This window comes from Micropterus salmoides, unplaced genomic scaffold (genome assembly GCF_014851395.1).
Source record: "Micropterus salmoides isolate LMB-PRFRI ecotype aquatic unplaced genomic scaffold, ASM1485139v1 Ms_hic_scaffold_3, whole genome shotgun sequence".
NCBI lineage: Eukaryota > Metazoa > Chordata > Actinopteri > Centrarchiformes > Centrarchidae > Micropterus > Micropterus salmoides.
Genome location: NW_024042261.1, coordinates 21,653,446 through 21,666,804, shown reverse-complemented (window position 1 = coordinate 21,666,804; position 13,359 = coordinate 21,653,446). Strand labels below are relative to the sequence as shown.

General features: G+C 39.9%; 1 long non-coding RNA gene across 1 annotated transcript; it reads right to left on the bottom strand.

Moving 5' to 3' along the window:
* Nucleotides 1-2,329: 2,329 nt before the first annotated feature.
* LOC119883474 lies at nt 2,330-12,672 on the bottom strand. The gene is made up of 3 exons (XR_005440651.1): nt 12,548-12,672; nt 12,251-12,301; nt 2,330-2,616 (listed from the first exon to the last, which is right to left on the bottom strand). It is a non-coding gene; the product is annotated as an uncharacterized LOC119883474 (long non-coding RNA).
* Nucleotides 12,673-13,359: the final 687 nt, after the last annotated feature.

Below are 13,359 nucleotides of genomic sequence, written 5' to 3'. Positions count from 1 at the left end.
ATTACCAAATGCTACATGCTATGATGGCTCACTGACACCCCTAAATGTGTTTTGCCTTGTAGCATCATCTAGTGGATAAGTAAGGTCATAGCAGCTCAATAAAATAAAATAATAATAATAATATTAATGGAAGTGTTAAGTGAAATGGTTGCACACCACATTTGTGATTAAGACACTATAAAAATAAATAAAACATATAACAGGCATATAAAGTGATATATTTTCATAAATGTGTTACATTTATCTGACAAAATTAATTACCTTGCACTGTAGGCACAAACAGCCGATTTGCCAGTTCGTTTTAGGTCTAAAATGCGCACTAATAATTTAGAAAAGACAAACCATCAAGGCTGAAACAACACTTAAGTAGTGCATTAGCACTATACTGTGTATGGGTGCTTTGAGAATAGTGAAAGATTAATGCAGTGACATTTTCTTAGGTTAGATGTACTGTGACCTAAGAAAATGTCAGTGCAGACTTGGGTGACTCTTTGAGTGTATTAACCGTAGAACTGAAAAGAAAGATTTAAAAGAAGATTGTCCCTAATCACCTGTGAAACACATTCAGATACTTCCTTACTTTAGTTATATTTTAGAAGACAGTATATCTTTTTGAAAATCTAGGCTACTTAAACACTGAGCTTTGTAGGTTTGAGTAATGGTAAATTTAGAAATATGCTAATAACATTAATGACTGATGCATTCATTACATTGTTTATGTAGACTGAAAATTTAGCTTTTTCTTCCAGTTTTCCATTAGGGGTAGCATCATCCTTTTCTTCTCCAACAATGAGTAGCCTTGGGGCAGCTCATTACTGCTACTGTGGCTGAGGCAGCAACTGGATGTTAGCTGGAAAACAAACAAATTAAGATAACAAAGAACAAATAGAGAGAATGGTTATCTCTGGATGAAGGAGATTTACTGTAGTACTGTGTTATTCTTGCCCTTTATTCTTTTTATTTGCTTTTTATTTTATTTACTTTTGTGCTTTTTACAGAGTTAATATTATTCCATGTTTGGATTTCTGAAATATTTGGGTTTTAATCAAACAGTTTATATGGGCTCTTTCCAAAAATAATACGTGTACTCTATTGTGTGAAGAAACAATTTATGGCACAAGGATAGTTGGCAATAATACCAATAGTGCCACCATGTGGCCAGTGATAAAGCACTATACCTTTTGGCATACAATTCTTGTGCAGTCATTCTCACTTTGACCAAAGACCATTAAAGGGTGGAGTATGCATGAAATACAGAAGTTACCAAGATTTAATTTTGATTCTATGAATGAATCTGTGACACTATGAATACCCCCAGTGTTTCAATGGCATCAGTAGTTAAAGTAATCTAAAACTTATTTTATTCTTACTTACTTGTGGTAAATTCACCTTGGGGTGCCACTCCTAAAGAAGAGAAAATTGATAGCCAATTACCTAATCTAGTCTCATAAAATATACTAAACTATCAATTCGGACCTCTGATTAAAAATTTTATTAATAATTATAACCAAAATTACCAATAGCTAGTAGGTTAGCAATATATTCACTCTTATGCAATGTTAAAGAGATTCTAATCAAATGCTCTTTTTGTTTAAATTCAGTGAATATTTCCTCACGGTTCGCTACTTCTCTGTTTCAAAAAAGAATAGTGTTCCTATACAGTCTATGGTTTTCCTACACAGCCCTGGGTCTGTAAATGGAACACAAAGAAAGTGGTGTGGACCTTCCACACAACATTGTTCCAGCCAATCAGCAACAGGGGGCGGTAGTAAGCTCCAGCACATGAGTAGTGGGAGAGAGAAAGTCTAGACAAGATTATCTCCAGGCTGGACATGATGGATTAATTTTGGGACTGTAGGCACTGGAGAGATGGCTGAGAAGAAGGTGAGATGGCCGAGAAATAGCCAAAGAGGAAAATAAATTATATGATCAACCTAGTGCAATCTGTGAGGAGCTTCAATGCTGGAGAAACCTCAGAGATTTGAAAGGAATGAAAACCATAGCTGAGGTTGCTCAGTTTCTCCTGACAGCTGAGTTACATTAGCTTTGCAGTTACGAAACATAGGTCAGTACTGTCTTTTCCGTTTGTTATCATGTTTGTATTGCTAGCCACAAACATGACAAGTGAGCAAAAAATAACTTTGCAGTACTTGTTGTTTTTGTCCACTCTAATGTTACATGGTAGTATAAACATTTGTGAAGGGTTTTGTGGCCACAAAAAACTAAAATCAGTGTCACTTTTTGTGAACGGACCAATCATAGCCTGGATGGGACGGGACATCAAAAAAAGTTTGAAGCAGTACAGCAAACTTTAGAAATGTTGAACTCGTTGGTCTGCATGAATGTTTATTAAGTTAATACTTATCTAACCACCATGCATTTTTCTTGCCCAGTGATTAAATTAATGAAAACATCCCACAGAAATGAAACTGCGCTGGCCTATCGAAAAATGCTACCTTATGTGTTCCCATTTCCAATTGTGCAGGTTATGTCCCATAAATACACTGCTGCGAAAAACTAGTGATGTGTTGGTCGCGAACAAGTCGGCTCTCTGAACCGACTCTTTTAAGTGAACGATAGGAGCCAGGTCCCGTCTGAAAGCCACCCCATCTCCACCTGTGGAAATAGAAAGCATGACAATGAACAAATTATACTTATATTAATTACTTCTACTAATTGAAATATACAGTATGTGTCTGTATAGAGTTGTGTAATTATTTATCAAACATATTATTTCATTTTCATTATTCGGGTGTTATTTATGTTGTTTTACAACTAGTTATTCTTGACATACAGAATCACACTTTTTAGCCATCAATATGACAGAATATTTCCGTGTTTTGCAGATGAATGAATTTTGCAGAATGATTTTGCAGATTAATTTCTTGCAACAAATAAGAAAGTAACTTAGGCAGTTACCATATTTTTGCACAGACTGAAGCCCTAAACTAAAGTTAAACTAAGTTAAACTTTACATTAACCACCTGTATATTTAACCCTAATGTTTGCACATTGTTATACTCTGCATACTTACCATATGCTGTTCATACTGTACATACATCCTTACATTTGCACTCTCAATGTTCTAACTCTGTTTACTTCTCTTCTATACGTTTTTAATTCAATTCAATTTTATTTATATAGCACCAATTTATAACAACTGTTACCCATTGTGCTTTTCATATAGAGCAGGTCTAGACTGTGCTCTTTGTAATATTATTTACAGAAACCCAGCAAATCCCACCATGAGCAAGCTCTTGGCAAAACAGGCAAGGAAAAACTTCCTTTTAAGAGGCAGAAACCTCAAGCAGAACCATGGCTCAGGGTGTGTGTGTGTGTGTGTGTGTGTGTGTGTGTGTGTGTTCGGCACACACAAGCACAAACACACATGTTGCAGACAAAGAAAGCAAAATTTTCCATACAACCAGTGGTGTCACAAGAAAAGAAAGTTATCATCCATAGTGTGCATGTAGGCTACAGTGGTCCCTCATGCATGTCCTCATCTTGTGCCACGCAAAGATTTACTCACATATGCATGAATGCTAAAATAGGCACACATGCAATGCACCTCTCGTGTAAGTTTCAACATTCACACACGCAAATACACCAGTACACCAGTATATGATATATGAATGCAAATTACAGGATAGTATGGATCATAGAATGGAACCCTGGTGCAAATCATCAGATGCAACTCTCAAAAATACATATATTTTAACATGTCAACCTGCATGAATACTCTGTGAGCAAACACTAAGGCAATGCATTTCATTGGATATAATGTCCTTTTATCAAGGGTTCCAATGTTTCTTGAAAACACAACTCGCACAGTCACACAGTCTGGACGACATGATCGATACATCTTTGCCTACAGACCATTTTTTAAACCTGAGGGAAAACTGAACTGCTGTTCCAGAAGTTGAATTGAAATAACTAGCAGTTAGCACTACTATGTCCCATTCAAAGGAACTAAATTCTTTTGTATTGTCCATTTTAACTGTCCACAGATAGAATATGTGTCTTAATAATCCAGTCTATAGATCTGCTTTAAAACCTGCCATCTCTCTATCTGACTGAAGTAGACAATAAGAGGATATATTGTTCATTTTTTGACCTGATCAATGGCTGTATGTAATAGAAAACCATGCAAACAATCAACTGATCAGTATTTAGTTTGAAATGTTTTTTTAATTTTTTTATCATGAATAATATTGATTTCCGTGCTGTGATGATAGTGGCTTGATTTCAGAGAGTTTTGAAAGCTTGACTACATTTATTATGTCTTTGATGTATTAACAAATACTCATGCGGTCACTCTTTAAGAAATGTGTCTGGTGAGATCATAGATTTACCTGTTGGTAATATTACCCAGGTAGTGAAAATGTAGCAGGTCATTTTGTATGTGCAAATAAATGTAATGTTGTATATAGGCTACAGTTCCTCATTAGGGCCAGATGGCGTATGAAAGATTCAATAATCTCCCAGATCGCTGCCTTTTTTTAAAATTAAATTGGGAAATTAATCCTGTATATGGACACTCCCTGCTTTTACTATTTCAGATTTAATGGCATCATTGGATCATGTCTCATCCATGCTTGTAAGAACTTTTTATTAAACTGGATAAAGGAACTATGGACTATGAACTATGATAATATTTGTTTTGCTGTAAAACCAGCTTTGATATTTTATTTTGCTGCTATCTCATCAAAGGTCCCTCTGACCCCTCACACAGTAAAACACCCACAACCACACACATTTATAAACACACACACAGATTTAGAGGCATGATGTATGCATTTATCACCACCAGTTCTAATGGCACGACGAGAACTGTGATACAAACAATAACTGAATAAGGACACACAGACACGTTGGATTGTGGTCTATTCCTGTTTCTGACAGCTACACACCGGCTGGTTTTGTCTCAGCCAATCAGCAAATGGCTCACTGGGTGTTTCCTTTTGCTGCAGCAGGAGTTGAGCAGAGCAGGGCAGAAACAAATGACTGAAAAGGGGGAAAAATGAGAGAGAGAGAGAGAGAGAGAGAGAGATCAGACCACTTACTACAGTGATGTGAATTTGTTAACTGTACGTCAGACAGTAGAGCGGTGTCACACTGGAAGGACCAATAGGAGGCAGAGAAATGGGGCCACTTATGACATCAATGCTGGAATGGGATGAGAGTTGCCTGCATGAGGGAGCTTTCCAATGAGTAGACAGACGGACTGAGCATACAGTGATACTCCAGTCATCAGCTATACAAAAACACAACCCACATGCTTTCTGCTTCACAATCCGTGTCTTGCTCATTTTGAATGAGCCAAAAAATTTTCTCTTCTTATTCGCGTTGATGTGTATATACAGAACATAGATGCACATAGCTTGAAAAACATCCACAGATGGCGATTCCTGCAAAACATTAGACACTGTGGATATAGCATTTCTGCGTCGTAAATGTGCAGAAACCTGAGAAGAGATGCTCATTGTTCTTGGTAAAATCCCTCCTATGAAAATTTAAACCATTTCCCATACAAAACACATTCATATGAATGCATATGAATGGGTTAAGCATAATTGCGATGAGATGTCCTTTTTTCAACATAATACGCAGAAGATTCATATTTGGACATAGTCAGAACATTTCTCCATTGGTTATTGTTAATTATTGTACAGTTAAGGAGAAGTAATGGTCGAGAAGCTGAAAACCACTTAGTTAAGGATTGTGTAAAGTATCTATTTTTCTGCAATAGCCATTCAATGTCTATGAAGATTCTCAGTCATCCAGGTCATAGTTATCCAACGAAGGTTAAAATCAAGGGCAACTGGACTTGGTTGAAGATACTGGAAGACGTTTCGTCCCTCATCCAAAGGACTTCTTCAGTTCTGACTGACTGGCAGGGAAACTCAGCTATTTAACCTCAGTGGGGTCGTTGGCCCGGGTCATCGATACCGCTGGTTCGTTAGTGTTCATTGTTGCTGTGACGACAGTCGTTATAGTCGTTAAGACTACCTGTGGCCAAGACTGAACGACCATCGTTGGTATCTTCACCTGAGGCCAATAGGTTACGTTTGTTGAGTTTCCTGGGAAGTGATGATTTGGGGAGACTAAACAACCACTACACAAACGCATGGCTCAACACAGAAAGGCCAACTCCTCAGGTCAAGACTCTGCAGTCTACTTACATCTGAAGGACAGAGAACACTCGTTTGAGGACCACCAGGTGCACATTTTAGACAGAGAAGATGGATGGTTTGAAAGAGGTGTCAAGGAAGCCATCTACACCAGGGTCGAGAAGCCATCATTGAACAGGGGAGGGGGTCTACGCCACCACTTATCCCCCACTTACAATGCTGTCCTTTCATCACTTCCCAGGAAACTCAACAAACGTAACCTATTGGCCTCAGGTGAAGATACCAACGATGGTCGTTCAGTCTTGGCCACCGGTAGTCTTAACGACTGTAACGACTGTCGTCACAGCAACAAGGAACACTAACGAACCAGCGGTATCGATGACCCGGGCCAACGACCCCACTGAGGTTAAATAGCTGAGTTTCCCTGCCAGTCAGTCAGAACTGAAGAAGTCCTTTGGATGAGGGACGAAAGGTCTTCCAGTATCTTCAACCAAGTCCAGTTGCCCTTGATTTTAACCTTCGTTGGATAGCCATTCAATGCATTTACATCCTGTATATAATTTGATTTATAAAGGGTTTTTTTCCAATAATGGCGGAGTCTGCCATTACAGTGCTGGATTCAACTCAGTGTAATAACAATAATAATAATTATCCATCCATCGTCAACCACTTATTCTGCGTACAGGGTCGTGGGGGGCTGGAGCCAATCCCAGCTGGCATCAGGCGAAAGGCGGGGTACACCCTGGACAGGTCGCCAGTCCATCGCAGGTCCACACATAGACGAACAACCACTCATGCTCACACCTAAGGACAATTTAGGGTCACCAATTAACCTAGTCCACACCCGGAGAGAACCCACGCAGACACGGGGGAGAACATGCAAACTCCACACAGAAAGGCCAGGGCAACCAGGGTTTGAACCCACAACCTTCTTGCAACAGTGCTAACCACTGCACCACCACCAATTAATTCATAGTTCTGCATTGTAACATTCACTGTGACTGTGCAATAAACTTAACTACTTAAACTTAGTAAACCAAAGGTCTAACCTTGAAAGACATAACAACAGAAAAAACTCCACTCCACTGGACCAAAGCCACAGCTGTTAAACAGATCCACCTTGGAAGACTTCAGCGATATTTGATGGTTTGTTGAGCAGAATATGAAACCTTAAGGCCAATGTCTCTGCTCTAACTTTGAGATGTTTAGCGCATATGCACACAAAGAAAGATGCAAGACACACATGCATGTTTGTGAAATAGACACACTTGCACGTACATACTCATGAGGGACCATGGAGGAATCCAGGTAGCCAGATCATGTTTCTTTTCTCAACAAAGAACTTTCTGTGTCTTCCCCATAGACTGTATATGGTCTTTCCCTCACGCACATTGCTCATGCCATCCATATTCTACAGTTATGTTCCTCATCAAGAACAGTACAGAACAGAGTATTAGGTGTAGGTGATAATTCTACTGTGTAGTAAAGTGCAACATACTGAAACAGCATCAGGATTAAATAGATTATTGTTTGAAGAGTATATTAAATAGATACAGTATAGTTTATAAGATTTACATTTTGGTAAGTAGTTTGTTAACCTGCGGGAATTTCCTGATTTAATCTGGCAATATTACATCTAAAAATATTGTTTTGCTGGAGAGGCAAAATTTTTTTCTTTCTTCACTTAGTCCCCCTTAATGACCCCTAAGCCCCAGGTATGGCATGGACATGTGCGAACATCATTCATTAACACTGATGGACATGTGTACACACACTGTGTGTACCCTATACTAGGTAATTCAACAGTCCCAACACTGGTGATAGTAAAACTTTATTAATTCCAGAAAGGAGGATATAGTGTAACAAGTTCCCATTCGCAAGCACAAACACACTTTGTACATAAGCTCTGATGTTCTGAGACCTTCACTTTAGAAGAAAAGTGAGTCTCAGAAGAGATGGAAATCACAGACACCTTGTAATTACTTTTTAAATCCTACCTGTCATGTAGGGGTTAATAATGTGTTACTCCATTGCACGCTGGCAGTGACACTCAAACATGCTTTTCTGTATATCTTTGCACAAGCTGTTGTGATTGTTACACCCCCCTGGAATTTTACTGTACATTATCCTGCATTTTCATCGACTTTCTTTCTTGCTTTCTCACCCTCCCTCCTTCCCTCCATCCCTCCGCTGCTGTAAACCCACAGCTCCTATGGGAAGGTGTTGGGACGATAAGAAACAGACAGTCTGGAAAACAGGGAGAGGCAGGAAGGGAGTGGGGGAGTGGAGTAGTGGGGCCTTGACAGCTGTGTCTAGTGCTTTATTCTCTTTCTGTTTATGATTCCCACATGTTCATTATAAAATCCTGTTTTTTGGAGGTACACATGCACACAGACACATGACGCACATACATGGGTAGAAAGTAAAATTTTTTGCATATCTGTATTTTATTTGGGAAACTCATGACTTTTGCTCTACTACAGTTGAAAGACAAATATTGTACTTTTGACTCTCATTTCTTGTTACTTGGAAGGGTTGTTTTGAAATCAATATACACATTTCCTTTTCTAAAATATAAGGGCCCTGCATCATGATCGTCACAGGAGAAAACTGTACCTACGTCGTCAGTCAAGTTCATAGTGCTGCATTATTTGAACAGTTCAATTTGAACTTGGCACTGGTAATGATGGCTACTGCCGATAAAGATGATGATTCCTCACCAGAGCACCCATGGCCGTATCTGAAGTCTGACAACTGTAGTATTGATAAGCTCTGATGTTACTGGTCCTTTTATTAGGTTTTGGTGTAATTTATTACCACATTACAGCCTTTCCCCATGACTTCAGTGAACAAGCTCTGATAAACCCATTGTACACCACCAGGCCCGCCCACAGAAACGATTGGGCCCCTGAAAAGGTTCAGTGAATGGGCCCACCCCAAATCTGCTTTAAGCTACTCATATCATGCATGTGTTCTCTCTCTCTCTCCTACATTAACACATATATTTAACTGAGAGACTTACTCAGTGATGGGGGCTCCATAGGTACACACACACACACACACACACACACACACACACACACCCACCATCCCCAACGTTAACAAAAGATCTGCTACACTTACACTACCCATTTCTCGGAAGGAAATGCAGTTTCTTACCTTATGGTATCATATCTGCCTCTTATACAGCCATCTTCCTTGTCTTTCTGGATGCAAAGTCCTTTATAATGTCTTTAAAGTCAATCTGTTTAGCCAGTTCACACTCAATTGCAAGTATTGCCAGGTTATAGTCACTCTTGGCTCATTGTGGAGCGCAAGTAATTCTTTATTATTTTTAGTTTACTGAAAGTTCTCTCTCCTCCTGCCACAGTTAATGGTAAAGTGCAAAATATCCTTAGTGCAATGCAAACGTCACTATAAATGCTCTCAAGCTTCAAGTCATAAATCCTGTTGAGCAACTCCAGGGGTGTTGATGATCCTGAGAATGTGGCACTGTAAATCCTTTTCAGATGGAGCATTTGTTTTTCCAAATCTTCAGATAGATCCTTGGAATATTTTGTTATCAAATGTCTACAAGATGACTTAAGATCCTCCTCACTCAACTGCTGGAACTTGAGTATTCCCCTGAAATCATTGCAGATGTCCTTGATTGACTGAAATCTGGAATTCACCTGTGTAATGATAGTGTCCACTGCAATATAATACACAGAATTCCTAAATGTTACATCAGGAGTCTCCTGTGCATCTGACGTTTCTTCAGTGCGCTGGCGCTTCTCTGTCTGCTGTGGGGGAACTCAGGTGGGATACCCATTTTTGAGCTTCAGCAAGCATTGAATCCCACTTATTTCTCAAAGAAATTATTTCCTGCTGTAGAGCTTCAATGTTTGCTGCTTCCTGATCCAAAGATAGGCTGCCACTCTGCAGAAGCAAATTCCTATCTTCCATATATTCTAGTATTTTTAGCCAGACGGTGCATATGACAAACGCTGTGAATGACATGAAATATTCTCTCAGTCCTCGCGCATCTGATAAGGCCTCGTTAGATAATTTACAGGACGATATTATGCAACCGATTGCTTCAATCACATTGGGGAGGTGGTGAGCAATAGGTCTTACCGCTTCAATTCGCGCATTCCATCATGTGTCACTCAGTCGGTGGAGTGAACATCCTGTCTTTTCCTTTAACACAGACCACCAGTCTGGACTCACGCTAAAGAGTGTGTAAAGGCGATTGACACATCCGAAATAAGTTGGCATTTCCTTACATGACTGGACAGCATGTAAACCTACTAGATTCAGTGTATGCGATGCGCAGGGGGAAAATGTGGCCAAAGGATTTACTTTGATAATTTAGGCTTGCACAGCATTAACTTTTCCCGACATATTACTTCCGTTATCATACCCTTGTCCAAGGCAGTCAGTGAGGTCGATTCCATGCCTTTGGAGAGATTCCTCTATCATGCTGGCAATTTCTTTTCCTGTCTTTTTTGCAAAGTCCACAAACTCAATAAAACGTCTGTTTATTGTCCATCCTTTGCCGTGTGCATTATCGTTATACACGTATCTCAGAAGCAGAACATTCTGCTCAACATGTGATATATCTAGGGTTGCATCACATATTATAGAGAAATACTGTATATTGACTGGAGTCTTTCCCCGAGAATGTTGTTGAGAGCGTGATTTCCACACAGTTCAATGAATTCATTCTGCAAGTGCCCTGGCATGACAGAATCATATTTTGCAATCAGCTCGAGTAACACTAAAAAAATTCCATTGTGAACATCACCAAACTCGCTGGTGTCCCCTCTGAAAGCTAAATTTCTAGATGCCAAAAAGAGCGTTACATCTAATAATCTCTCCAACAAAGCCCTGTTTTTCCCCCCACTTGCGTTTGGAACTCCTTTTGAAACTGGCCATCAACACCTGTGCCATGCATCAGGTAATGCTGGAGATTTTGCCACTTCCAGTAGCAGTGTTTATGTGGGCTGCTTTTTTCATGCTGTGGTAATTTACTGTAGAGTTTTTGCCACTTTGTTGTAGACGCCCTAAACCCCTCTCAGCTATTAAGAGCACTTGTAGACTTCTAATTCGTCAGAAAAGAGAATGCATGGAATACAGTACAATGACTTGTTACATTCGCTAATAAATAGCCAGTCTCTTGTCACTTTCTCACATCCATTTGCTGCTTTAGTATGAAAAATACTCTGGGAAAGGCCTGCCTTCAGAATCTTTAACTGACATACCTTGTAACAAAGTAATGCTGTCAACACCTGTCAATGCTCTAACAATGTTGTCTCTCTCTACATTGTTAAGTCTTTTGGGCCATTTTCCTGGATCGGTGTAGCTCCCAGGATCGGTGCCGCTCTCACAGTGTTCTTGGTTCTGATTCCATAGAAGTAGACGCAACAACATCATTATCAGTGCTCCCCACAGATGTTGCCGTGGGTTCAAATCCTGGGGTCGGGGTTAAATGCAGAACATCTTTGCTATTAGCATCATCCTCTTTCTCATAGGTGGTGGTGGCTCCTTCGTTCAAAATGCTGTTACATTAGCCTCCTGGCTATTGTTAGCCGGACTGGGAGCAGCTTTCTGAACCGACTCAAAAAAGTTGGTCAATACATTATTATTTGGGTCTAAAGCCCTTGCTAGCTCCCTCTTTTTCTTCTTTCTTTTCTGGCACCCCATTTATGTGCAGGCCCTGGCATAGCAAGGAAATTCACTCCAACATTAGCTAGTAATTTTCTCAGGTCACTTGCGCTGCTGACCGCGAAGCACTGACGTTTTGACGTTGCGTAGGCCTACAACAAAAAATTGCCTACTCATACCCTTTTCAGGAGAGGGGGGGTTTCATTATGACACAGGCTACATTTTGCTCAAGCAACATTAAATAAAATAATTTTTTTTCTCACAACAAACAGTGGTGCTATTTTGGTTCAAAGTAAAATATGGTAACCTTTGCTTATATTTAGGATTAAATTATTGCTGTACTGCATGGGCCCCCCCTAGCGGCTGGGCCCCAGAAAACATTCCCCTTTATCCCCCCTTATGGGCGGCCTTGTACGCCACCTGCCCAGCACCAAATGAACCTTGAGAAGCATTTAGCAGCTAAAGAGACCTACCTTGTACATAAGCTCTGATGTTCTGAAGATTTGATGAGAACCAAAACATAGCTAAAAGGAGAGTGAATATTGGACTTAGATTAACCGGGTGGTCAGAAACTCCAAAACACTGCTAATGTTGCTCCATGTCTACTTGATGTCTCAATAGTAAACTGTTTGCTAACATGTTCACAATAAAAACATAAGTGATAAAATGATAACAGTTCATGTGTTTACAACTTCCTCCACCTCAAGTGGAAAGATTGATCAAATACAAAATTAATTCAGCTAATGCATGACACTGGAGAGCTGACTTACTGTTCAGGGGATTTTAATCCAACACACAAGGCAAGACAACCGGTATGAACAAAACTCGCGGGTTGTGGAGACAGGCAAAATCCAAAATGCAAAAACTGGCAGCGCCAAAACATGCAGAAAACTCATCATTGAACAATGACCAGACAAAGACTGAGGGAAACAAGCAAGCATATATATATACATATATATATACACACAGGGTTAACGAGATGGGAGGGGATACACAGGTGAGAGACATGAGAATAACGAGACAGAGTCAGGCAGAGAGACAGCAGGGGAGACTAGCAGGCAGGCAGGTTGCTTAGGGGGAACAGACATAACAGTAGTCACTGAACACTGAACATGGACCATATCAAAGTAAGTAGTTACAGATCAGAATAACAAACTAATCCAGACACCAGCAGACAGATCACAAATAAACTAACACCAACAAGGAACACAGACTGAGGCTAAGACTTAACAGAACCAAGAGGAGACAGAACCAAAATAACGCAAACACACAACTCGGAGTATATGCAAAGACAACTAAGGCACAGAACTCTAATGTAGGGCTAAACCTAAGATACCGGACAGACAGGTACAAAGTTAGCTAAACAGGACCTACAACTGAATAATGAAATAAGCAAGGGTAAACAGAGGACACAAGACAATAAACAAAACTCGGAAACAGAAAACAACATAACGGGGCAAGGCAGGACTGAAACTTGGATAAGACAGAACACCAGACAATTACAGAATAAGACAGGAACTAAGGCAAGCACAGATAAAAACCAAAAGACAGGCAACAGTAAATAAACTAACGCTGGGCAGAC